Source organism: Brienomyrus brachyistius, unplaced genomic scaffold, assembly GCF_023856365.1.
Source record: "Brienomyrus brachyistius isolate T26 unplaced genomic scaffold, BBRACH_0.4 scaffold55, whole genome shotgun sequence".
Lineage (NCBI taxonomy): Eukaryota > Metazoa > Chordata > Actinopteri > Osteoglossiformes > Mormyridae > Brienomyrus > Brienomyrus brachyistius.
This window is the reverse complement of record NW_026042330.1, coordinates 2,207,803-2,233,422: the sequence shown is the minus strand read 5'-3', so window position 1 is coordinate 2,233,422 and position 25,620 is coordinate 2,207,803. Positions and strand designations below refer to the sequence as shown.

The 25,620-nt window shown below is 47.4% G+C and overlaps 14 non-coding genes across 14 annotated transcripts; all 14 read left to right on the top strand.

The window, feature by feature from the left end:
• Window positions 1-1,726: 1,726 nt before the first annotated feature.
• Window positions 1,727-1,799, top strand: trnav-cac (transfer RNA valine (anticodon CAC)). Its single transcript has one exon. It is a non-coding gene; the product is annotated as a tRNA-Val (tRNA).
• Window positions 1,800-3,476: 1,677 nt separating this feature from the next.
• Window positions 3,477-3,549, top strand: trnav-cac (transfer RNA valine (anticodon CAC)). The gene has a single exon. It is a non-coding gene; the product is annotated as a tRNA-Val (tRNA).
• Window positions 3,550-5,226: 1,677 nt separating this feature from the next.
• Window positions 5,227-5,299, top strand: trnav-cac (transfer RNA valine (anticodon CAC)). The gene has a single exon. It is a non-coding gene; the product is annotated as a tRNA-Val (tRNA).
• Window positions 5,300-6,977: 1,678 nt separating this feature from the next.
• Window positions 6,978-7,050, top strand: trnav-cac (transfer RNA valine (anticodon CAC)). The gene has a single exon. It is a non-coding gene; the product is annotated as a tRNA-Val (tRNA).
• Window positions 7,051-8,728: 1,678 nt separating this feature from the next.
• On the top strand, window positions 8,729-8,801 carry trnav-cac (transfer RNA valine (anticodon CAC)). Its single transcript has one exon. It is a non-coding gene; the product is annotated as a tRNA-Val (tRNA).
• A 1,680-nt stretch (window positions 8,802-10,481) lies between these two features.
• Window positions 10,482-10,554, top strand: trnav-cac (transfer RNA valine (anticodon CAC)). Its single transcript has one exon. It is a non-coding gene; the product is annotated as a tRNA-Val (tRNA).
• A 1,682-nt stretch (window positions 10,555-12,236) lies between these two features.
• On the top strand, window positions 12,237-12,309 carry trnav-cac (transfer RNA valine (anticodon CAC)). Its single transcript has one exon. It is a non-coding gene; the product is annotated as a tRNA-Val (tRNA).
• A 1,678-nt stretch (window positions 12,310-13,987) lies between these two features.
• trnav-cac (transfer RNA valine (anticodon CAC)) lies at window positions 13,988-14,060 on the top strand. Its single transcript has one exon. It is a non-coding gene; the product is annotated as a tRNA-Val (tRNA).
• A 1,679-nt stretch (window positions 14,061-15,739) lies between these two features.
• Window positions 15,740-15,812, top strand: trnav-cac (transfer RNA valine (anticodon CAC)). Its single transcript has one exon. It is a non-coding gene; the product is annotated as a tRNA-Val (tRNA).
• Window positions 15,813-17,493: 1,681 nt separating this feature from the next.
• On the top strand, window positions 17,494-17,566 carry trnav-cac (transfer RNA valine (anticodon CAC)). The gene has a single exon. It is a non-coding gene; the product is annotated as a tRNA-Val (tRNA).
• Window positions 17,567-19,243: 1,677 nt separating this feature from the next.
• trnav-cac (transfer RNA valine (anticodon CAC)) lies at window positions 19,244-19,316 on the top strand. The gene has a single exon. It is a non-coding gene; the product is annotated as a tRNA-Val (tRNA).
• Window positions 19,317-20,996: 1,680 nt separating this feature from the next.
• Window positions 20,997-21,069, top strand: trnav-cac (transfer RNA valine (anticodon CAC)). Its single transcript has one exon. It is a non-coding gene; the product is annotated as a tRNA-Val (tRNA).
• A 1,680-nt stretch (window positions 21,070-22,749) lies between these two features.
• Window positions 22,750-22,822, top strand: trnav-cac (transfer RNA valine (anticodon CAC)). Its single transcript has one exon. It is a non-coding gene; the product is annotated as a tRNA-Val (tRNA).
• A 1,678-nt stretch (window positions 22,823-24,500) lies between these two features.
• Window positions 24,501-24,573, top strand: trnav-cac (transfer RNA valine (anticodon CAC)). Its single transcript has one exon. It is a non-coding gene; the product is annotated as a tRNA-Val (tRNA).
• The last annotated feature ends 1,047 nt before the right edge of the window (window positions 24,574-25,620 follow it).

Sequence of the window (25,620 nt, the reverse complement as noted above, 5' to 3'; positions counted from 1 at the left end):
ATCACGTTCGCCTCACACGCGAAAGGTCCTCGGTTCGAAACCGAGTGGAAACATACCTGCCTATCGTGTTTGGCCCAAGCTTCAAAACCAAGACACTGGTGAAACCAAGTTGCCATTATTCCGTAGTTTCACACACCGAGCTAATGCGTGACATTCCACAAAGTCTGAGTTTTCGCTGTCTGAATAGCTCTACATTTGGCTCATAATTCAACCAGCATGTGAGAAGTAAAATTATGCCAAAGAAAAGATGCAACCAAGCGGCTTGATTTTCATGTTCAACGATTACGACATAGATGCCTCTTAGCGGTTGTCCGGAGCAGAGACCTTGCAAGGAGACAGCGAGAGCAAGAGCACAGCGCCTTGATTTTGATGTTCAATGATCACGACGTAGATGCCTCTTAGCGGTTGTCCGGAGTAGAGACTTTGCAAGGAGACGGCGAGAGCAAGAGCACCGCTGTGCTTTATGGGGTTCAGAGTCAGAAGGCATTTCTCAGAGAAGAACCAAATCAGAAAGTTGCCGGTCCTGAGGTCTCGCGTCTGTGTCTTGGCCCGGCTAGCTCAGTCGGTAGAGCATGAGACTCTTAATCTCAGAGTCGTGGGTTGGAGCCCCACGCTGGGTGCTGTCTTCTTGAGGCATAGAAGCCCATGACCCTCCGAGACGTGAACATGAAGAGTCCCGCCGTCAACAAAACATCAGCGTGACTCGTTCTGCCTTCTTGTGAGAGGCCGCATAGGACCTGCTGAATGTGCTGTGTTCTCCCATGCAGGTGGAACGTCTGTGTTGTCGTGCAGCTGACTTGAAAATGCCCTGTTGCTCGTTTTAGTGGCCAGGAGTGAAAAACTGAAGAATGAGAAGTAAGCTGAGGGAACAACTATGCTGGGAGGACATCGGTTAGGTCACAAAAGTCAGAAGCTAACCAAAAGGGTCACAATGGGAAGTGGAGGGAAAGATAAAAAAAAAAAAAAAAAAAAAGAATCCCAAGCAGACGCCCCTGGAGTTCCCTGACCGGGAATCGAACCCGGGCCGTGGTAGCGCCAAATCCTGACCGCTAGACCACCAGGGACCCCCCACAGTAGTGCTTTGCGCTCTGTCATACAGAAATACTCACAAGTGCCCCTTCAGGTCAGACCTGGCTAGGCATTTTGTCTTCACGGCACATTTCGCCAAAGTGCTCTGTAGCACTCTTATTCCTCACACACCGACCCAATGTGTGACGTTCCACAAAGTGTCAGTTTTCGCTGTCTGAATAGTTCTACATTTTGCTCAGAATCCAAACAGCATGTGAGAAATAAAATTATGCAAAGAAAAGATGCAACCAAGTGCCTTGATTTTGATGTTCAATGATCACAACGTAGATGCTTCTTAGCGGTTGTCCGAAGCAGAGACCTTGCAGAATTTGAGTGTGAAATCATTGATCCTTCTGAAATGCAACGATACCTTACCAATCCAATTATGATAGTGAGAAGAGTCTTGTTAACTGATGGGCTATGAAAACAGCGGTTGCTTTGTGTTTCTGAATCTTGTGTAGTACGAGGAAGAGATTTTATTCCAGGGTCAAGTCAGTTTCCATGTGCTTGATTAAAGTCGTCTGAAGAAAGAACTGATGCTAGCAAGTGGACATGATGGCATTACAAAGGAGGCCAGCTGCTGGTATTTCATCAGCCACTGACAATTATCAGATTAAATAAAATTTCCTTTGGTTGAGGAAGGTGCTGAATGTGAGTTGTTTCCATAGTGTAGTGGTTATCACGTTCGCCTCACACGCGAAAGGTCCTCGGTTCGAAACCGAGTGGAAACATACCTGCCTATCGCTTTTGGCCCAAGCTTCAAAACCAAGACACCGGTGAAACCAAGTTGCCATTATTCCGTAGTTTCACACACCGAGCTAATGCGTGACATTCCACAAAGTCTGAGTTTTCGCTGTCTGAATAGCTCTACATTTGGCTCATAATTCAACCAGCATGTGAGAAGTAAAATTATGCCAAAGAAAAGATGCAACCAAGCAGCTTGATTTTCATGTTCAACGATTACGACGTAGATGCCTCTTAGCGGTTGTCTGGAGCAGAGACCTTGCAAGGAGACAGCGAGAGCAAGAGCACAGCGCCTTGATTTTGATGTTCAATGATCACGACGTAGATGCCTCTTAGCGGTTGTCCGGAGCAGAGACTTTGCAAGGAGACGGCGAGAGCAAGAGCACCGCTGTGCTTTATGGGGTTCAGAGTCAGAAGGCATTTCTGAGAGAAGAACCAGATCAGAAAGTTGCCGGTCCTGAGGTCTCGCGTCTGTGTCTTGGCCCGGCTAGCTCAGTCGGTAGAGCATGAGACTCTTAATCTCAGAGTCGTGGGTTGGAGCCCCACGCTGGGTGCTGTCTTCTTGAGGCATAGAAGCCCATGACCCTCCGAGACGTGAACATGAAGAGTCCCGCCGTCAACAAAACATCAGCGTGACTCGTTCTGCCTTCTTGTGAGAGGCCGCATAGGACCTGCTGAATGTGCTGTGTTCTCCCATGCAGGTGGAACGTCTGTGTTGTCGTGCAGCTGACTTGAAAATGCCCTGTTGCTCGTTTTAGTGGCCAGGAGTAAAAAACTGAAGAATGAGAAGTAAGCTGAGGGCACAACTATGCTGGGAGGACATCGGTTAGGTCACAAAAGTCAGAAGCTAACCAAAAGGGTCACAATGGGAAGTGGAGGGAAAGACAAAAAAAAAAAAAAAAAAAGAATCCCAAGCAGACGCCCCTGGAGTTCCCTGACCGGGAATCGAACCCGGGCCGTGGCGGTGAGAGGGCCAAATCCTGACCGCTACACCACCAGGGACCCCCCACAGTAGTGCTTTGCGCTCTGTCATACAGAAATACTCACAAGTGCCCCTTCAGGTCAGACCTGGCTAGGCATTTTGTCTTCACGGCACATTTCGCCAAAGTGCTCTGTAGCACTCTTATTCCTCACACACCGACCCAATGTGTGACGTTCCACAAAGTGTCAGTTTTCGCTGTCTGAATAGTTCTACATTTGGCTCAGAATCCAAACAGCATGTGAGAAATAAAATTATGCAAAGAAAAGATGCAACCAAGTGCCTTGATTTTGATGTTCAATGATCACAACGTAGATGCTTCTTAGCGGTTGTCCGAAGCAGAGACCTTGCAGAATTTGAGTGTGAAATCATTGATCCTTCTGAAATGCAACGATACCTTACCAATCCAATTATGATAGTGAGAAGAGTCTTGTTAACTGATGGGCTATGAAAACAGCGGTTGCTTTGTGTTTCTGAATCTTGTGTAGTACGAGGAAGAGATTTTATACCGGGGTCAAGTCAGTTTCCATGTGCTTGATTAAAGTCGTCTGAAGAAAGAACTGATGCTAGCAAGTGGACATGATGGCATTACAAAGGAGGCCAGCTGCTGGTATTTCATCAGCCACTGACAATTATCAGATTAAATAAAATTTCCTTTGGTTGAGGAAGGTGCTGAATGTGAGTTGTTTCCATAGTGTAGTGGTTATCACGTTCGCCTCACACGCGAAAGGTCCTCGGTTCGAAACCGAGTGGAAACATGCCTGCCTATCGCTTTTGGCCCAAGCTTCAAAACCAAGACACCGGTGAAACCAAGTTGCCATTATTCCGTAGTTTCACACACCGAGCTAATGCGTGACATTCCACAAAGTCTGAGTTTTCGCTGTCTGAATAGCTCTACATTTGGCTCATAATTCAACCAGCATGTGAGAAGTAAAATTATGCCAAAGAAAAGATGCAACCAAGCGGCTTGATTTTCATGTTCAACGATTACGACATAGATGCCTCTTAGCGGTTGTCCGGAGCAGAGACCTTGCAAGGAGACAGCGAGAGCAAGAGCACAGCGCCTTGATTTTGATGTTCAATGATCACGACGTAGATGCCTCTTAGCGGTTGTCCGGAGCAGAGACTTTGCAAGGAGACGGCGAGAGCAAGAGCACCGCTGTGCTTTATGGGGTTCAGAGTCAGAAGGCATTTCTCAGAGAAGAACCAGATCAGAAAGTTGCCGGTCCTGAGGTCTCGCGTCTGTGTCTTGGCCTGGCTAGCTCAGTCGGTAGAGCATGAGACTCTTAATCTCAGAGTTGTGGGTTGGAGCCCCACGCTGGGTGCTGTCTTCTTGAGGCATAGAAGCCCATGACCCTCCGAGACGTGAACATGAAGAGTCCCGCCGTCAACAAAACATCAGCGTGACTCGTTCTGCCTTCTTGTGAGAGGCCGCATAGGACCTGCTGAATGTGCTGTGTTCTCCCATGCAGGTGGAACGTCTGTGTTGTCGTGCAGCTGACTTGAAAATGCCCTGTTGCTCGTTTTAGTGGCCAGGAGTGAAAAACTGAAGAATGAGAAGTAAGCTGAGGGCACAACTATGCTGGGAGGACATCGGTTAGGTCACAAAAGTCAGAAGCTAACCAAAAGGGTCACAATGGGAAGTGGAGGGAAAGACAAAAAAAAAAAAAAAGAAAGAATCCCAAGCAGACGCCCCTGGAGTTCCCTGACCGGGAATCGAACCTGGGCCGTGGCGGTGAGAGCGCCAAATCCTGACCGCTAGACCACCAGGGACCCCCCACAGTAGTGCTTTGCGCTCTGTCATACAGAAATACTCACAAGTGCCCCTTCAGGTCAGACCTGGCTAGGCATTTTGTCTTCACGGCACATTTCGCCAAAGTGCTCTGTAGCACTCTTATTCCTCACACACCGACCCAATGTGTGACGTTCCACAAAGTGTCAGTTTTCGCTGTCTGAATAGTTCTACATTTGGCTCAGAATCCAAACAGCATGTGAGAAATAAAATTATGCAAAGAAAAGATGCAACCAAGTGCCTTGATTTTGATGTTCAATGATCACAACGTAGATGCTTCTTAGCGGTTGTCCGAAGCAGAGACCTTGCAGAATTTGAGTGTGAAATCATTGATCCTTCTGAAATGCAACGATACCTTACCAATTCAATTATGATAGTGAGAAGAGTCTTGTTAACTGATGGGCTATGAAAACAGCGGTTGCTTTGTGTTTCTGAATCTTGTGTAGTACGAGGAAGAGATTTTATACCGGGATCAAGTCAGTTTCCATGTGCTTGATTAAAGTCGTCTGAAGAAAGAACTGATGCTAGCAAGTGGACATGATGGCATTACAAAGGAGGCCAGCTGCTGGTATTTCATCAGCCACTGACAATTATCAGATTAAATAAAATTTCCTTTGGTTGAGGAAGGTGCTGAATGTGAGTTGTTTCCATAGTGTAGTGGTTGTCACGTTCGCCTCACACGCGAAAGGTCCTCGGTTCGAAACCGAGTGGAAACATGCCTGCCTATCGCTTTTGGCCCAAGCTTCAAAACCAAGACACCGGTGAAACCAAGTTGCCATTATTCCGTAGTTTCACACACCGAGCTAATGCGTGACATTCCACAAAGTCTGAGTTTTTGCTGTCTGAATAGCTCTACATTTGGCTCATAATTCAACCAGCATGTGAGAAGTAAAATTATGCCAAAGAAAAGATGCAACCAAGCGGCTTGATTTTCATGTTCAACGATTACGACGTAGATGCCTCTTAGCGGTTGTCCGGAGCAGAGACCTTGCAAGGAGACAGCGAGAGCAAGAGCACAGCGCCTTGATTTTGATGTTCAATGATCACGACGTAGATGCCTCTTAGCGGTTGTCCGGAGCAGAGACTTTGCAAGGAGACGGCGAGAGCAAGAGCACCGCTGTGCTTTATGGGGTTCAGAGTCAGAAGGCATTTCTCAGAGAAGAACCAGATCAGAAAGTTGCCGGTCCTGAGGTCTCGCGTCTGTGTCTTGGCCCGGCTAGCTCAGTCGGTAGAGCATGAGACTCTTAATCTCAGAGTCGTGGGTTGGAGCCCCACGCTGGGTGCTGTCTTCTTGAGGCATAGAAGCCCATGACCCTCCGAGACGTGAACATGAAGAGTCCCGCCGTCAACAAAACATCAGCGTGACTCGTTCTGCCTTCTTGTGAGAGGCCGCATAGGACCTGCTGAATGTGCTGTGTTCTCCCATGCAGGTGGAACGTCTGTGTTGTCGTGCAGCTGACTTGAAAATGCCCTGTTGCTCGTTTTAGTGGCCAGGAGTGAAAAACTGAAGAGTGAGAAGTAAGCTGAGGGCACAACTATGCTGGGAGGACATCGGTTAGGTCACAAAAGTCAGAAGCTAACCAAAAGGGTCACAATGGGAAGTGGAGGGAAAGACAAAAAAAAAAAAAAAAAAAAGAATCCCAAGCAGACGCCCCTGGAGTTCCCTGACCGGGAATCGAACCCGGGCCGAGGCGGTGAGAGCGCCAAATCCTGACCGCTAGACCACCAGGGACCCCCCACAGTAGTGCTTTGCGCTCTGTCATACAGAAATACTCACAAGTGCCCCTTCAGGTCAGACCTGGCTAGGCATTTTGTCTTCACGGCACATTTCGCCAAAGTGCTCTGTAGCACTCTTATTCCTCACACACCGACCCAATGTGTGACGTTCCACAAAGTGTCAGTTTTCGCTGTCTGAATAGTTCTACATTTGGCTCAGAATCCAAACAGCATGTGAGAAATAAAATTATGCAAAGAAAAGATGCAACCAAGTGCCTTGATTTTGATGTTCAATGATCACAACGTAGATGCTTCTTAGCGGTTGTCCGAAGCAGAGACCTTGCAGAATTTGAGTGTGAAATCATTGATCCTTCTGAAATGCAACGATACCTTACCAATCCAATTATGATAGTGAGAAGAGTCTTGTTAACTGATGGGCTATGAAAACAGCGGTTGCTTTGTGTTTCTGAATCTTGTGTAGTACGAGGAAGAGATTTTATACCGGGGTCAAGTCAGTTTCCATGTGCTTGATTAAAGTCGTCTGAAGAAAGAACTGATGCTAGCAAGTGGACATGATGGCATTACAAAGGAGGCCAGCTGCTGGTATTTCATCAGCCACTGACAATTATCAGATTAAATAAAATTTCCTTTGGTTGAGGAAGGTGCTGAATGTGAGTTGTTTCCATAGTGTAGTGGTTATCACGTTCGCCTCACACGCGAAAGGTCCTCGGTTCGAAACCGACTGGAAACATACCTGCCTATCGCTTTTGGCCCAAGCTTCAAAACCAAGACACCGGTGAAACCAAGTTGCCATTATTCCGTAGTTTCACACACCGAGCTAATGCGTGACATTCCACAAAGTCTGAGTTTTCGCTGTCTGAATAGCTCTACATTTGGCTCATAATTCAACCAGCATGTGAGAAGTAAAATTATGCCAAAGAAAAGATGCAACCAAGCGGCTTGATTTTCATGTTCAACGATTACGACATAGATGCCTCTTAACGGTTGTCCGGAGCAGAGACCTTGCAAGGAGACAGCGAGAGCAAGAGCACAGCGCCTTGATTTTGATGTTCAATGATCACGACGTAGATGCCTCTTAGCGGTTGTCCGGAGCAGAGACTTTGCAAGGAGACGGCGAGAGCAAGAGCACCGCTGTGCTTTATGGGGTTCAGAGTCAGAAGGCATTTCTCAGAGAAGAACCAGATCAGAAAGTTGCCGGTCCTGAGGTCTCGCGTCTGTGTCTTGGCCCGGCTAGCTCAGTCGGTAGAGCATGAGACTCTTAATCTCAGAGTCGTGGGTTGGAGCCCCACGCTGGGTGCTGTCTTCTTGAGGCATAGAAGCCCATGACCCTCCGAGACGTGAACATGAAGAGTCCCGCCGTCAACAAAACATCAGCGTGACTCGTTCTGCCTTCTTGTGAGAGGCCGCATAGGACCTGCTGAATGTGCTGTGTTCTCCCATGCAGGTGGAACATCTGTGTTGTCGTGCAGCTGACTTGAAAATGCCCTGTTGCTCGTTTTAGTGGCCAGGAGTGAAAAACTGAAGAATGAGAAGTAAGCTGAGGGCACAACTATGCTGGGAGGACATCGGTTAGGTCACAAAAGTCAGAAGCTAACCAAAAGGGTCACAATGGGAAGTGGAGGGAAAGACAAAAAAAAAAAAAAAAAAAAGAATCCCAAGCAGACGCCCCTGGAGTTCCCTGACCGGGAATCGAACCTGGGCCGTGGCGGTGAGAGCGCCAAATCCTGACCGCTAGACCACCAGGAACCCCCCACAGTAGTGCTTTGCGCTCTGTCATACAGAAATACTCACAAGTGCCCCTTCAGGTCAGACCTGGCTAGGCATTTTGTCTTCACGGCACATTTCGCCAAAGTGCTCTGTAGCACTCTTATTCCTCACACACCGACCCAATGTGTGACGTTCCACAAAGTGTCAGTTTTCGCTGTCTGAATAGTTCTACATTTGGCTCAGAATCCAAACAGCATGTGAGAAATAAAATTATGCAAAGAAAAGATGCAACCAAGTGCCTTGATTTTGATGTTCAATGATCACAACGTAGATGCTTCTTAGCGGTTGTCCGAAGCAGAGACCTTGCAGAATTTGAGTGTGAAATCATTGATCCTTCTGAAATGCAACGATACCTTACCAATCCAATTATGATAGTGAGAAGAGTCTTGTTAACTGATGGGCTATGAAAACAGCGGTTGCTTTGTGTTTCTGAATCTTGTGTAGTACGAGGAAGAGATTTTATACCGGGGTCAAGTCAGTTTCCATGTGCTTGGTTAAAGTCGTCTGAAGAAAGAACTGATGCTAGCAAGTGGACATGATGGCATTACAAAGGAGGCCAGCTGCTGGTATTTCATCAGCCACTGACAATTATCAGATTAAATAAAATTTCCTTTGGTTGAGGAAGGTGCTGAATGTGAGTTGTTTCCATAGTGTAGTGGTTATCACGTTCGCCTCACACGCGAAAGGTCCTCGGTTCGAAACCGAGTGGAAACATGCCTGCCTATCGCTTTTGGCCCAAGCTTCAAAACCAAGACACCGGTGAAACCAAGTTGCCATTATTCCGTAGTTTCACACACCGAGCTAATGCGTGACATTCCACAAAGTCTGAGTTTTCGCTGTCTGAATAGCTCTACATTTGGCTCATAATTCAACCAGCATGTGAGAAGTAAAATTATGCCAAAGAAAAGATGCAACCAAGCGGCTTGATTTTCATGTTCAACGATTACGACATAGATGCCTCTTAGCGGTTGTCCGGAGCAGAGACCTTGCAAGGAGACAGCGAGAGCAAGAGCACAGCGCCTTGATTTTGATGTTCAATGATCACGACGTAGATGCCTCTTAGCGGTTGTCCGGAGCAGAGACTTTGCAAGGAGACGGCGAGAGCAAGAGCACCGCTGTGCTTTATGGGGTTCAGAGTCAGAAGGCATTTCTCAGAGAAGAACCAGATCAGAAAGTTGCCGGTCCTGAGGTCTCGCGTCTGTGTCTTGGCCCGGCTAGCTCAGTCGGTAGAGCATGAGACTCTTAATCTCAGAGTCGTGGGTTGGAGCCCCACGCTGGGTGCTGTCTTCTTGAGGCATAGAAGCCCATGACCCTCCGAGACGTGAACATGAAGAGTCCCGCCGTCAACAAAACATCAGCGTGACTCGTTCTGCCTTCTTGTGAGAGGCCGCATAGGACCTGCTGAATGTGCTGTGTTCTCCCATGCAGGTGGAACGTCTGTGTTGTCGTGCAGCTGACTTGAAAATGCCCTGTTGCTCGTTTTAGTGGCCAGGAGTGAAAAACTGAAGAATGAGAAGTAAGCTGAGGGCACAACTATGCTGGGAGGACATCGGTTAGGTCACAAAAGTCAGAAGCTAACCAAAAGGGTCACAATGGGAAGTGGAGGGAAAGACAAAAAAAAAAAAAAAAAAAAATGAATCCCAAGCAGATGCCCCTGGAGTTCCCTGACCGGGAATCGAACCTGGGCCGTGGCGGTGAGAGCGCCAAATCCTGACCGCTAGACCACCAGGGACCCCCCACAGTAGTGCTTTGCGCTCTGTCATACAGAAATACTCACAAGTGCCCCTTCAGGTCAGACCTGGCTAGGCATTTTGTCTTCACGGCACATTTCGCCAAAGTGCTCTGTAGCACTCTTATTCCTCACACACCGACCCAATGTGTGACGTTCCACAAAGTGTCAGTTTTCGCTGTCTGAATAGTTCTACATTTGGCTCAGAATCCAAACAGCATGTGAGAAATAAAATTATGCAAAGAAAAGATGCAACCAAGTGCCTTGATTTTGATGTTCAATGATCACAACGTAGATGCTTCTTAGCGGTTGTCCGAAGCAGAGACCTTGCAGAATTTGAGTGTGAAATCATTGATCCTTCTGAAATGCAACGATACCTTACCAATCCAATTATGATAGTGAGAAGAGTCTTGTTAACTGATGGGCTATGAAAACAGCGGTTGCTTTGTGTTTCTGAATCTTGTGTAGTACGAGGAAGAGATTTTATACCGGGGTCAAGTCAGTTTCCATGTGCTTGGTTAAAGTCGTCTGAAGAAAGAACTGATGCTAGCAAGTGGACATGATGGCATTACAAAGGAGGCCAGCTGCTGGTATTTCATCAGCCACTGACAATTATCAGATTAAATAAAATTTCCTTTGGTTGAGGAAGGTGCTGAATGTGAGTTGTTTCCATAGTGTAGTGGTTATCACGTTCGCCTCACACGCGAAAGGTCCTCGGTTCGAAACCGAGTGGAAACATGCCTGCCTATCGCTTTTGGCCCAAGCTTCAAAACCAAGACACCGGTGAAACCAAGTTGCCATTATTCCGTAGTTTCACACACCGAGCTAATGCGTGACATTCCACAAAGTCTGAGTTTTCGCTGTCTGAATAGCTCTACATTTGGCTCATAATTCAACCAGCATGTGAGAAGTAAAATTATGCCAAAGAAAAGATGCAACCAAGCGGCTTGATTTTCATGTTCAACGATTACGACATAGATGCCTCTTAGCGGTTGTCCGGAGCAGAGACCTTGCAAGGAGACAGCGAGAGCAAGAGCACAGCGCCTTGATTTTGATGTTCAATGATCACGACGTAGATGCCTCTTAGCGGTTGTCCGGAGCAGAGACTTTGCAAGGAGACGGCGAGAGCAAGAGCACCGCTGTGCTTTATGGGGTTCAGAGTCAGAAGGCATTTCTCAGAGAAGAACCAGATCAGAAAGTTGCCGGTCCTGAGGTCTCGCGTCTGTGTCTTGGCCCGGCTAGCTCAGTCGGTAGAGCATGAGACTCTTAATCTCAGAGTCGTGGGTTGGAGCCCCACGCTGGGTGCTGTCTTCTTGAGGCATAGAAGCCCATGACCCTCCGAGACGTGAACATGAAGAGTCCCGCCGTCAACAAAACATCAGCGTGACTCGTTCTGCCTTCTTGTGAGAGGCCGCATAGGACCTGCTGAATGTGCTGTGTTCTCCCATGCAGGTGGAACGTCTGTGTTGTCGTGCAGCTGACTTGAAAATGCCCTGTTGCTCGTTTTAGTGGCCAGGAGTGAAAAACTGAAGAATGAGAAGTAAGCTGAGGGCACAACTATGCTGGGAGGACATCGGTTAGGTCACAAAAGTCAGAAGCTAACCAAAAGGGTCACAATGGGAAGTGGAGGGAAAGACAAAAAAAAAAAAAAAAAAAAAAAAGAATCCCAAGCAGACGCCCCTGGAGTTCCCTGACCGGGAATCGAACCTGGGCCGTGGCGGTGAGAGCGCCAAATCCTGACCGCTAGACCACCAGGGACCCCCCACAGTAGTGCTTTGCGCTCTGTCATACAGAAATACTCACAAGTGCCCCTTCAGGTCAGACCTGGCTAGGCATTTTGTCTTCACGGCACATTTCGCCAAAGTGCTCTGTAGCACTCTTATTCCTCACACACCGACCCAATGTGTGACGTTCCACAAAGTGTCAGTTTTCGCTGTCTGAATAGTTCTACATTTGGCTCAGAATCCAAACAGCATGTGAGAAATAAAATTATGCAAAGAAAAGATGCAACCAAGTGCCTTGATTTTGATGTTCAATGATCACAACGTAGATGCTTCTTAGCGGTTGTCCGAAGCAGAGACCTTGCAGAATTTGAGTGTGAAATCATTGATCCTTCTGAAATGCAACGATACCTTACCAATCCAATTATGATAGTGAGAAGAGTCTTGTTAACTGATGGGCTATGAAAACAGCGGTTGCTTTGTGTTTCTGAATCTTGTGTAGTACGAGGAAGAGATTTTATACCGGGGTCAAGTCAGTTTCCATGTGCTTGGTTAAAGTCGTCTGAAGAAAGAACTGATGCTAGCAAGTGGACATGATGGCATTACAAAGGAGGCCAGCTGCTGGTATTTCATCAGCCACTGACAATTATCAGATTAAATAAAATTTCCTTTGGTTGAGGAAGGTGCTGAATGTGAGTTGTTTCCATAGTGTAGTGGTTATCACGTTTGCCTCACACGCGAAAGGTCCTCGGTTCGAAACCGAGTGGAAACATGCCTGCCTATCGCTTTTGGCCCAAGCTTCAAAACCAAGACACCGGTGAAACCAAGTTGCCATTATTCCGTAGTTTCACACACCGAGCTAATGCGTGACATTCCACAAAGTCTGAGTTTTCGCTGTCTGAATAGCTCTACATTTGGCTCATAATTCAACCAGCATGTGAGAAGTAAAATTATGCCAAAGAAAAGATGCAACCAAGCGGCTTGATTTTCATGTTCAACGATTACGACATAGATGCCTCTTAGCGGTTGACCTGAGCAGAGACCTTGCAAGGAGACAGCGAGAGCAAGAGCACAGCGCCTTGATTTTGATGTTCAATGATCACGACGTAGATGCCTCTTAGCGGTTGTCCGGAGCAGAGACTTTGCAAGGAGACGGCGAGAGCAAGAGCACCGCTGTGCTTTATGGGGTTCAGAGTCAGAAGGCATTTCTCAGAGAAGAACCAGATCAGAAAGTTGCCGGTCCTGAGGTCTCGCGTCTGTGTCTTGGCCCGGCTAGCTCAGTCGGTAGAGCATGAGACTCTTAATCTCAGAGTCGTGGGTTGGAGCCCCACGCTGGGTGCTGTCTTCTTGAGGCATAGAAGCCCATGACCCTCCGAGACGTGAACATGAAGAGTCCCGCCGTCAACAAAACATCAGCGTGACTCGTTCTGCCTTCTTGTGAGAGGCCGCATAGGACCTGCTGAATGTGCTGTGTTCTCCCATGCAGGTGGAACGTCTGTGTTGTCGTGCAGCTGACTTGAAAATGCCCTGTTGCTCGTTTTAGTGGCCAGGAGTGAAAAACTGAAGAATGAGAAGTAAGCTGAGGGCACAACTATGCTGGGAGGACATCGGTTAGGTCACAAAAGTCAGAAGCTAACCAAAAGGGTCACAATGGGAAGTGGAGGGAAAGACAAAAAAAAAAAAAAAGAAAGAATCCCAAGCAGACGCCCCTGGAGTTCCCTGACCGGGAATCGAACCTGGGCCGTGGCGGTGAGAGCGCCAAATCCTGACCGCTAGACCACCAGGGACCCCCCCACAGTAGTGCTTTGCGCTCTGTCATACAGAAATACTCACAAGTGCCCCTTCAGGTCAGACCTGGCTAGGCATTTTGTCTTCACGGCACATTTCGCCAAAGTGCTCTGTAGCACTCTTATTCCTCACACACCGACCCAATGTGTGACGTTCCACAAAGTGTCAGTTTTCGCTGTCTGAATAGTTCTACATTTGGCTCAGAATCCAAACAGCATGTGAGAAATAAAATTATGCAAAGAAAAGATGCAACCAAGTGCCTTGATTTTGATGTTCAATGATCACAACGTAGATGCTTCTTAGCGGTTGTCCGAAGCAGAGACCTTGCAGAATTTGAGTGTGAAATCATTGATCCTTCTGAAATGCAACGATACCTTACCAATTCAATTATGATAGTGAGAAGAGTCTTGTTAACTGATGGGCTATGAAAACAGCGGTTGCTTTGTGTTTCTGAATCTTGTGTAGTACGAGGAAGAGATTTTATACCGGGATCAAGTCAGTTTCCATGTGCTTGATTAAAGTCGTCTGAAGAAAGAACTGATGCTAGCAAGTGGACATGATGGCATTACAAAGGAGGCCAGCTGCTGGTATTTCATCAGCCACTGACAATTATCAGATTAAATAAAATTTCCTTTGGTTGAGGAAGGTGCTGAATGTGAGTTGTTTCCATAGTGTAGTGGTTATCACGTTCGCCTCACACGCGAAAGGTCCTCGGTTCGAAACCGAGTGGAAACATGCCTGCCTATCGCTTTTGGCCCAAGCTTCAAAACCAAGACACCGGTGAAACCAAATTGCCATTATTCCGTAGTTTCACACACCGAGCTAATGCGTGACATTCCACAAAGTCTGAGTTTTCGCTGTCTGGATAGCTCTACATTTGGCTCATAATTCAACCAGCATGTGAGAAGTAAAATTATGCCAAAGAAAAGATGCAACCAAGCGGCTTGATTTTCATGTTCAACGATTACGACGTAGATGCCTCTTAGCGGTTGTCCGGAGCAGAGACCTTGCAAGGAGACAGCGAGAGCAAGAGCACAGCGCCTTGATTTTGATGTTCAATGATCACGACGTAGATGCCTCTTAGCGGTTGTCCGGAGCAGAGACTTTGCAAGGAGACGGCGAGAGCAAGAGCACCGCTGTGCTTTATGGGGTTCAGAGTCAGAAGGCATTTCTCAGAGAAGAACCAGATCAGAAAGTTGCCGGTCCTGAGGTCTCGCGTCTGTGTCTTGGCCCGGCTAGCTCAGTCGGTAGAGCATGAGACTCTTAATCTCAGAGTCGTGGGTTGGAGCCCCACGCTGGGTGCTGTCTTCTTGAGGCATAGAAGCCCATGACCCTCCGAGACGTGAACATGAAGAGTCCCGCCGTCAACAAAACATCAGCGTGACTCGTTCTGCCTTCTTGTGAGAGGCCGCATAGGACCTGCTGAATGTGCTGTGTTCTCCCATGCAGGTGGAACGTCTGTGTTGTCGTGCAGCTGACTTGAAAATGCCCTGTTGCTCGTTTTAGTGGCCAGGAGTGAAAAACTGAAGAATGAGAAGTAAGCTGAGGGCACAACTATGCTGGGAGGACATCGGTTAGGTCACAAAAGTCAGAAGCTAACCAAAAGGGTCACAATGGGAAGTGGAGGGAAAGACAAAAAAAAAAAAAAAAAAAAAGAATCCCAAGCAGACGCCCCTGGAGTTCCCTGACCGGGAATCGAACCTGGGCCGTGGCGGTGAGAGTGCCAAATCCTGACCGCTAGACCACCAGGGACCCCCCACAGTAGTGCTTTGCGCTCTGTCATACAGAAATACTCACAAGTGCCCCTTCAGGTCAGACCTGGCTAGGCATTTTGTCTTCACGGCACATTTCGCCAAAGTGCTCTGTAGCACTCTTATTCCTCACACACCGACCCAATGTGTGACGTTCCACAAAGTGTCAGTTTTCGCTGTCTGAATAGTTCTACATTTGGCTCAGAATCCAAACAGCATGTGAGAAATAAAATTATGCAAAGAAAAGATGCAACCAAGTGCCTTGATTTTGATGTTCAATGATCACAACGTAGATGCTTCTTAGCGGTTGTCCGAAGCAGAGACCTTGCAGAATTTGAGTGTGAAATCATTGATCCTTCTGAAATGCAACGATACCTTACCAATCCAATTATGATAGTGAGAAGAGTCTTGTTAACTGATGGGCTATGAAAACAGCGGTTGCTTTGTGTTTCTGAATCTTGTGTAGTACGAGGAAGAGATTTTATACCGGGGTCAAGTCAGTTTCCATGTGCTTGGTTAAAGTCGTCTGAAGAAAGAACTGATGCTAGCAAGTGGACATGATGGCATTACAAAGGAGGCCAGCTGCTGGTATTTCATCAGCCACTGACAATTATCAGATTAAATAAAATTTCCTTTGGTTGAGGAAGGTGCTGAATGTGAGTTGTTTCCATAGTGTAGTGGTTATCACGTTCGCCTCACACGCGAAAGGTCCTCGGTTCGAAACCGAGTGGAAACATGCCTGCCTATCGCTTTAGGCCCAAGCTTCAAAACCAAGACACCGGTGAAACCAAGTTGCCATTATTCTGTAGTTTCACACACCGAGCTAATGCGTGACATTCCACAAAGTCTGAGTTTTCGCTGTCTGAATAGCTCTACATTTGGCTCATAATTCAACCAGCATGTGAGAAGTAAAATTATGCCAAAGAAAAGATGCAACCAAGCGGCTTGATTTTCATGTTCAACGATTACGACATAGATGCCTCTTAGCGGTTGTCCGGAGCAGAGACCTTGCAAGGAGACAGCGAGAGCAAGAGCACAGCGCCTTGATTTTGATGTTCAATGATCACGACGTAGATGCCTCTTAGCGGTTGTCCGGAGCAGAGACTTTGCAAGGAGACGGCGAGAGCAAGAGCACCGCTGTGCTTTATGGGGTTCAGAGTCAGAAGGCATTTCTCAGAGAAGAACCAGATCAGAAAGTTGCCGGTCCTGAGGTCTCGCGTCTGTGTCTTGGCCTGGCTAGCTCAGTCGGTAGAGCATGAGACTCTTAATCTCAGAGTCGTGGGTTGGAGCCCCACGCTGGGTGCTGTCTTCTTGAGGCATAGAAGCCCATGACCCTCCGAGACGTGAACATGAAGAGTCCCGCCGTCAACAAAACATCAGCGTGACTCGTTCTGCCTTCTTGTGAGAGGCCGCATAGGACCTGCTGAATGTGCTGTGTTCTCCCATGCAGGTGGAACGTCTGTGTTGTCGTGCAGCTGACTTGAAAATGCCCTGTTGCTCGTTTTAGTGGCCAGGAGTGAAAAACTGAAGAGTGAGAAGTAAGCTGAGGGCACAACTATGCTGGGAGGACATCGGTTAGGTCACAAAAGTCAGAAGCTAACCAAAAGGGTCACAATGGGAAGTGGAGGGAAAGACAAAAAAAAAAAAAAAAAAAAAAAGAATCCCAAGCAGACGCCCCTGGAGTTCCCTGACCGGGAATCGAACCCGGGCCGTGGCGCTGAGAGCGCCAAATCCTGACCGCTAGACCACCAGGGACCCCCCACAGTAGTGCTTTGCGCTCTGTCATACAGAAATACTCACAAGTGCCCCTTCAGGTCAGACCTGGCTAGGCATTTTGTCTTCACGGCACATTTCGCCAAAGTGCTCTGTAGCACTCTTATTCCTCACACACCGACCCAATGTGTGACGTTCCACAAAGTGTCAGTTTTCGCTGTCTGAATAGTTCTACATTTGGCTCAGAATCCAAACAGCATGTGAGAAATAAAATTATGCAAAGAAAAGATGCAACCAAGTGCCTTGATTTTGATGTTCAATGATCACAACGTAGATGCTTCTTAGCGGTTGTCCGAAGCAGAGACCTTGCAGAATTTGAGTGTGAAATCATTGATCCTTCTGAAATGCAACGATACCTTACCAATCCAATTATGATAGTGAGAAGAGTCTTGTTAACTGATGGGCTATGAAAACAGCGGTTGCTTTGTGTTTCTGAATCTTGTGTAGTACGAGGAAGAGATTTTATACCGGGATCAAGTCAGTTTCCATGTGCTTGATTAAAGTCGTCTGAAGAAAGAACTGATGCTAGCAAGTGGACATGATGGCATTACAAAGGAGGCCAGCTGCTGGTATTTCATCAGCCACTGACAATTATCAGATTAAATAAAATTTCCTTTGGTTGAGGAAGGTGCTGAATGTGAGTTGTTTCCATAGTGTAGTGGTTATCACGTTCGCCTCACACGCGAAAGGTCCTCGGTTCGAAACCGAGTGGAAACATGCCTGCCTATCGCTTTTGGCCCAAGCTTCAAAACCAAGACACCGGTGAAACCAAGTTGCCATTATTCCGTAGTTTCACACACCGAGCTAATGCGTGACATTCCACAAAGTCTGAGTTTTCGCTGTCTGAATAGCTCTACATTTGGCTCATAATTCAACCAGCATGTGAGAAGTAAAATTATGCCAAAGAAAAGATGCAACCAAGCGGCTTGATTTTCATGTTCAACGATTACGACGTAGATGCCTCTTAGCGGTTGTCCGGAGCAGAGACCTTGCAAGGAGACAGCGAGAGCAAGAGCACAGCGCCTTGATTTTGATGTTCAATGATCACGACGTAGATGCCTCTTAGCGGTTGTCCGGAGCAGAGACTTTGCAAGGAGACGGCGAGAGCAAGAGCACCGCTGTGCTTTATGGGGTTCAGAGTCAGAAGGCATTTCTCAGAGAAGAACCAGATCAGAAAGTTGCCGGTCCTGAGGTCTCGCGTCTGTGTCTTGGCCCGGCTAGCTCAGTCGGCAGAGCATGAGACTCTTAATCTCAGAGTCGTGGGTTGGAGCCCCACGCTGGGTGCTGTCTTCTTGAGGCATAGAAGCCCATGACCCTCCGAGACGTGAACATGAAGAGTCCCACCGTCAACAAAACATCAGCGTGACTCGTTCTGCCTTCTTGTGAGAGGCCGCATAGGACCTGCTGAATGTGCTGTGTTCTCCCATGCAGGTGGAACGTCTGTGTTGTCGTGCAGCTGACTTGAAAATGCCCTGTTGCTCGTTTTAGTGGCCAGGAGTGAAAAACTGAAGAATGAGAAGTAAGCTGAGGGCACAACTATGCTGGGAGGACATCGGTTAGGTCACAAAAGTCAGAAGCTAACCAAAAGGGTCACAATGGGAAGTGGAGGGAAAGATAAAAAAAAAAAAAAAAAAAGAATCCCAAGCAGACGCCCCTGGAGTTCCCTGACCGGGAATCGAACCCGGGCCGTGGCGGTGAGAGCGCCAAATCCTGACCGCTAGACCACCAGGGACCCCCCACAGTAGTGCTTTGCGCTCTGTCATACAGAAATACTCACAAGTGCCCCTTCAGGTCAGACCTGGTTAGGCATTTTGTCTTCACGGCACATTTCGCCAAAGTGCTCTGTAGCACTCTTATTCCTCACACACCGACCCAATGTGTGACGTTCCACAAAGTGTCAGTTTTCGCTGTCTGAATAGTTCTACATTTGGCTCAGAATCCAAACAGCATGTGAGAAATAAAATTATGCAAAGAAAAGATGCAACCAAGTGCCTTGATTTTGATGTTCAATGATCACAACGTAGATGCTTCTTAGCGGTTGTCCGAAGCAGAGACCTTGCAGAATTTGAGTGTGAAATCATTGATCCTTCTGAAATGCAACGATACCTTACCAATCCAATTATGATAGTGAGAAGAGTCTTGTTAACTGATGGGCTATGAAAACAGCGGTTGCTTTGTGTTTCTGAATCTTGTGTAGTACGAGGAAGAGATTTTATACCGGGATCAAGTCAGTTTCCATGTGCTTGATTAAAGTCGTCTGAAGAAAGAACTGATGCTAGCAAGTGGACATGATGGCATTACAAAGGAGGCCAGCTGCTGGTATTTCATCAGCCACTGACAATTATCAGATTAAATAAAATTTCCTTTGGTTGAGGAAGATGCTGAATGTGAGTTGTTTCCATAGTGTAGTGGTTATCACGTTCGCCTCACACGCGAAAGGTCCTCGGTTCGAAACCGAGTGGAAACATACCTGCCTATCACTTTTGGCCCAAGCTTCAAAACCAAGACACCGGTGAAACCAAGTTGCCATTATTCCGTAGTTTCACACACCGAGCTAATGCGTGACATTCCACAAAGTCTGAGTTTTCGCTGTCTGAATAGCTCTACATTTGGCTCATAATTCAACCAGCATGTGAGAAGTAAAATTATGCCAAAGAAAAGATGCAACCAAGCGGCTTGATTTTCATGTTCAACGATTACGACGTAGATGCCTCTTAGCGGTTGTCCGGAGCAGAGACCTTGCAAGGAGACAGCGAGAGCAAGAGCACAGCGCCTTGATTTTGATGTTCAATGATCACGACGTAGATGCCTCTTAGCGGTTGTCCGGAGCAGAGACTTTGCAAGGAGACGGCGAGAGCAAGAGCACCGCTGTGCTTTATGGGGTTCAGAGTCAGAAGGCATTTCTCAGAGAAGAACCAGATCAGAAAGTTGCCGGTCCTGAGGTCTCGCGTCTGTGTCTTGGCCCGGCTAGCTCAGTCGGTAGAGCATGAGACTCTTAATCTCAGAGTCGTGGGTTGGAGCCCCACGCTGGGTGCTGTCTTCTTGAGGCATAGAAGCCCATGACCCTCCGAGACGTGAACATGAAGAGTCCCGCCGTCAACAAAACATCAGCGTGACTCGTTCTGCCTTCTTGTGAGAGGCCGCATAGGACCTGCTGAATGTGCTGTGTTCTCCCATGCAGGTGGAACGTCTGTGTTGTCGTGCAGCTGACTTGAAAATGCCCTGTTGCTCGTTTTAGTGGCCAGGAGTGAAAAACTGAAGAATGAGAAGTAAGCTGAGGGCACAACTATGCTGGGAGGACATCGGTTAGGTCACAAAAGTCAGAAGCTAACCAAAAGGGTCACAATGGGAAGTGGAGGGAAAGACAAAAAAAAAAAAAAAAAAAAAAGAATCCCAAGCAGACGCCCCTGGAGTTCCCTGACCGGGAATCGAACCCGGGCCGTGGCGGTGAGAGCGCCAAATCCTGACCGCTAGACCACCAGGGACCCCCCACAGTAGTGCTTTGCGCTCTGTCATACAGAAATACTCACAAGTGCCCCTTCAGGTCAGACCTGGCTAGGCATTTTGTCTTCACGGCACATTTCGCCAAAGTGCTCTGTAGCACTCTTATTCCTCACACACCGACCCAATGTGTGACGTTCCACAAAGTGTCAGTTTTCGCTGTCTGAATAGTTCTACATTTGGCTCAGAATCCAAACAGCATGTGAGAAATAAAATTATGCAAAGAAAAGATGCAACCAAGTGCCTTGATTTTGATGTTCAATGATCACAACGTAGATGCTTCTTAGCGGTTGTCCGAAGCAGAGACCTTGCAGAATTTGAGTGTGAAATCATTGATCCTTCTGAAATGCAACGATACCTTACCAATCCAATTATGATAGTGAGAAGAGTCTTGTTAACTGATGGGCTATGAAAACAGCGGTTGCTTTGTGTTTCTGAATCTTGTGTAGTACGAGGAAGAGATTTTATACCGGGATCAAGTCAGTTTCCATGTGCTTGATTAAAGTCGTCTGAAGAAAGAACTGATGCTAGCAAGTGGACATGATGGCATTACAAAGGAGGCCAGCTGCTGGTATTTCATCAGCCACTGACAATTATCAGATTAAATAAAATTTCCTTTGGTTGAGGAAGGTGCTGAATGTGAGTTGTTTCCATAGTGTAGTGGTTATCACGTTCGCCTCACACGCGAAAGGTCCTCGGTTCGAAACCGAGTGGAAACATGCCTGCCTATCGCTTTTGGCCCAAGCTTCAAAACCAAGACACCGGTGAAACCAAGTTGCCATTATTCCGTAGTTTCACACACCGAGATAATGCGTGACATTCCACAAAGTCTGAGTTTTCGCTGTCTGAATAGCTCTACATTTGGCTCATAATTCAACCAGCATGTGAGAAGTAAAATTATGCCAAAGAAAAGATGCAACCAAGCGGCTTGATTTTCATGTTCAACGATTACGACGTAGATGCCTCTTAGCGGTTGTCCGGAGCAGAGACCTTGCAAGGAGACAGCGAGAGCAAGAGCACAGCGCCTTGATTTTGATGTTCAATGATCACGACGTAGATGCCTCTTAGCGGTTGTCCGGAGCAGAGACTTTGCAAGGAGACGGCGAGAGCAAGAGCACCGCTGTGCTTTATGGGGTTCAGAGTCAGAAGGCATTTCTCAGAGAAGAACCAGATCAGAAAGTTGCCGGTCCTGAGGTCTCGCGTCTGTGTCTTGGCCCGGCTAGCTCAGTCGGTAGAGCATGAGACTCTTAATCTCAGAGTCGTGGGTTGGAGCCCCACGCTGGGTGCTGTCTTCTTGAGGCATAGAAGCCCATGACCCTCCGAGACGTGAACATGAAGAGTCCCGCCGTCAACAAAACATCAGCGTGACTCGTTCTGCCTTCTTGTGAGAGGCCGCATAGGACCTGCTGAATGTGCTGTGTTCTCCCATGCAGGTGGAACGTCTGTGTTGTCGTGCAGCTGACTTGAAAATGCCCTGTTGCTCGTTTTAGTGGCCAGGAGTGAAAAACTGAAGAATGAGAAGTAAGCTGAGGGCACAACTATGCTGGGAGGACATCGGTTAGGTCACAAAAGTCAGAAGCTAACCAAAAGGGTCACAATGGGAAGTGGAGGGAAAGACAAAAAAAAAAAAAAAAAAAAAAGAATCCCAAGCAGATGCCCCTGGAGTTCCCTGACCGGGAATCGAACCCGGGCCGTGGCGGTGAGAGCGCCAAATCCTGACCGCTAGACCACCAGGGACCCCCCACAGTAGTGCTTTGCGCTCTGTCATACAGAAATACTCACAAGTGCCCCTTCAGGTCAGACCTGGCTAGGCATTTTGTCTTCACGGCACATTTCGCCAAAGTGCTCTGTAGCACTCTTATTCCTCACACACCGACCCAATGTGTGACGTTCCACAAAGTGTCAGTTTTCGCTGTCTGAATAGTTCTACATTTGGCTCAGAATCCAAACAGCATGTGAGAAATAAAATTATGCAAAGAAAAGATGCAACCAAGTGCCTTGATTTTGATGTTCAATGATCACAACGTAGATGCTTCTTAGCGGTTGTCCGAAGCAGAGACCTTGCAGAATTTGAGTGTGAAATCATTGATCCTTCTGAAATGCAACGATACCTTACCAATCCAATTATGATAGTGAGAAGAGTCTTGTTAACTGATGGGCTATGAAAACAGCGGTTGCTTTGTGTTTCTGAATCTTGTGTAGTACGAGGAAGAGATTTTATACCGGGATCAAGTCAGTTTCCATGTGCTTGATTAAAGTCGTCTGAAGAAAGAACTGATGCTAGCAAGTGGACATGATGGCATTACAAAGGAGGCCAGCTGCTGGTATTTCATCAGCCACTGACAATTATCAGATTAAATAAAATTTCCTTTGGTTGAGGAAGGTGCTGAATGTGAGTTGTTTCCATAGTGTAGTGGTTATCACGTTCGCCTCACACGCGAAAGGTCCTCGGTTCGAAACCGAGTGGAAACATGCCTGCCTATCGCTTTTGGCCCAAGCTTCAAAACCAAGACACCGGTGAAACCAAGTTGCCATTATTCCGTAGTTTCACACACCGAGCTAATGCGTGACATTCCACAAAGTCTGAGTTTTCGCTGTCTGAATAGCTCTACATTTGGCTCATAATTCAACCAGCATGTGAGAAGTAAAATTATGCCAAAGAAAAGATGCAACCAAGCGGCTTGATTTTCATGTTCAACGATTACGACGTAGATGCCTCTTAGCGGTTGTCCGGAGCAGAGACCTTGCAAGGAGACAGCGAGAGCAAGAGCACAGCGCCTTGATTTTGATGTTCAATGATCACGACGTAGATGCCTCTTAGCGGTTGTCCGGAGCAGAGACTTTGCAAGGAGACGGCGAGAGCAAGAGCACCGCTGTGCTTTATGGGGTTCAGAGTCAGAAGGCATTTCTCAGAGAAGAACCAGATCAGAAAGTTGCCGGTCCTGAGGTCTCGCGTCTGTGTCTTGGCCCGGCTAGCTCAGTCGGTAGAGCATGAGACTCTTAATCTCAGAGTCGTGGGTTGGAGCCCCACGCTGGGTGCTGTCTTCTTGAGGCATAGAAGCCCATGACCCTCCGAGACGTGAACATGAAGAGTCCCGCCGTCAACAAAACATCAGCGTGACTCGTTCTGCCTTCTTGTGAGAGGCCGCATAGGACCTGCTGAATGTGCTGTGTTCTCCCATGCAGGTGGAACGTCTGTGTTGTCGTGCAGCTGACTTGAAAATGCCCTGTTGCTCGTTTTAGTGGCCAGGAGTGAAAAACTGAAGAATGAGAAGTAAGCTGAGGGCACAACTATGCTGGGAGGACATCGGTTAGGTCACAAAAGTCAGAAGCTAACCAAAAGGGTCACAATGGGAAGTGGAGGGAAAGATAAAAAAAAAAAAAAAAAAAAGAATCCCAAGCAGACGCCCCTGGAGTTCCCTGACCGGGAATCGAACCCGGGCCGTGGCGGTGAGAGCGCCAAATCCTGACCGCTAGACCACCAGGGACCCCCCACAGTAGTGCTTTGCGCTCTGTCATACAGAAATACTCACAAGTGCCCCTTCAGGTCAGACCTGGTTAGGCATTTTGTCTTCACGGCACATTTCGCCAAAGTGCTCTGTAGCACTCTTATTCCTCACACACCGACCCAATGTGTGACGTTCCACAAAGTGTCAGTTTTCGCTGTCTGAATAGTTCTACATTTGGCTCAGAATCCAAACAGCATGTGAGAAATAAAATTATGCAAAGAAAAGATGCAACCAAGTGCCTTGATTTTGATGTTCAATGATCACAACGTAGATGCTTCTTAGCGGTTGTCCGAAGCAGAGACCTTGCAGAATTTGAGTGTGAAATCATTGATCCTTCTGAAATGCAACGATACCTTACCAATCCAATTATGATAGTGAGAAGAGTCTTGTTAACTGATGGGCTATGAAAACAGCGGTTGCTTTGTGTTTCTGAATCTTGTGTAGTACGAGGAAGAGATTTTATACCGGGATCAAGTCAGTTTCCATGTGCTTGATTAAAGTCGTCTGAAGAAAGAACTGATGCTAGCAAGTGGACATGATGGCATTACAAAGGAGGCCAGCTGCTGGTATTTCATCAGCCACTGACAATTATCAGATTAAATAAAATTTCCTTTGGTTGAGGAAGATGCTGAATGTGAGTTGTTTCCATAGTGTAGTGGTTATCACGTTCGCCTCACACGCGAAAGGTCCTCGGTTCGAAACCGAGTGGAAACATACCTGCCTATCACTTTTGGCCCAAGCTTCAAAACCAAGACACCGGTGAAACCAAGTTGCCATTATTCCGTAGTTTCACACACCGAGCTAATGCGTGACATTCCACAAAGTCTGAGTTTTCGCTGTCTGAATAGCTCTACATTTGGCTCATAATTCAACCAGCATGTGAGAAGTAAAATTATGCCAAAGAAAAGATGCAACCAAGCGGCTTGATTTTCATGTTCAACGATTACGACGTAGATGCCTCTTAGCGGTTGTCCGGAGCAGAGACCTTGCAAGGAGACAGCGAGAGCAAGAGCACAGCGCCTTGATTTTGATGTTCAATGATCACGACGTAGATGCCTCTTAGCGGTTGTCCGGAGCAGAGACTTTGCAAGGAGACGGCGAGAGCAAGAGCACCGCTGTGCTTTATGGGGTTCAGAGTCAGAAGGCATTTCTCAGAGAAGAACCAGATCAGAAAGTTGCCGGTCCTGAGGTCTCGCGTCTGTGTCTTGGCCCGGCTAGCTCAGTCGGTAGAGCATGAGACTCTTAATCTCAGAGTCGTGGGTTGGAGCCCCACGCTGGGTGCTGTCTTCTTGAGGCATAGAAGCCCATGACCCTCCGAGACGTGAACATGAAGAGTCCCGCCGTCAACAAAACATCAGCGTGACTCGTTCTGCCTTCTTGTGAGAGGCCGCATAGGACCTGCTGAATGTGCTGTGTTCTCCCATGCAGGTGGAACGTCTGTGTTGTCGTGCAGCTGACTTGAAAATGCCCTGTTGCTCGTTTTAGTGGCCAGGAGTGAAAAACTGAAGAATGAGAAGTAAGCTGAGGGCACAACTATGCTGGGAGGACATCGGTTAGGTCACAAAAGTCAGAAGCTAACCAAAAGGGTCACAATGGGAAGTGGAGGGAAAGATAAAAAAAAAAAAAAAAAAAGAATCCCAAGCAGACGCCCCTGGAGTTCCCTGACCGGGAATCGAACCCGGGCCGTGGCGCTGAGAGCGCCAAATCCTGACCGCTAGACCACCAGGGACCCCCCACAGTAGTGCTTTGCGCTCTGTCATA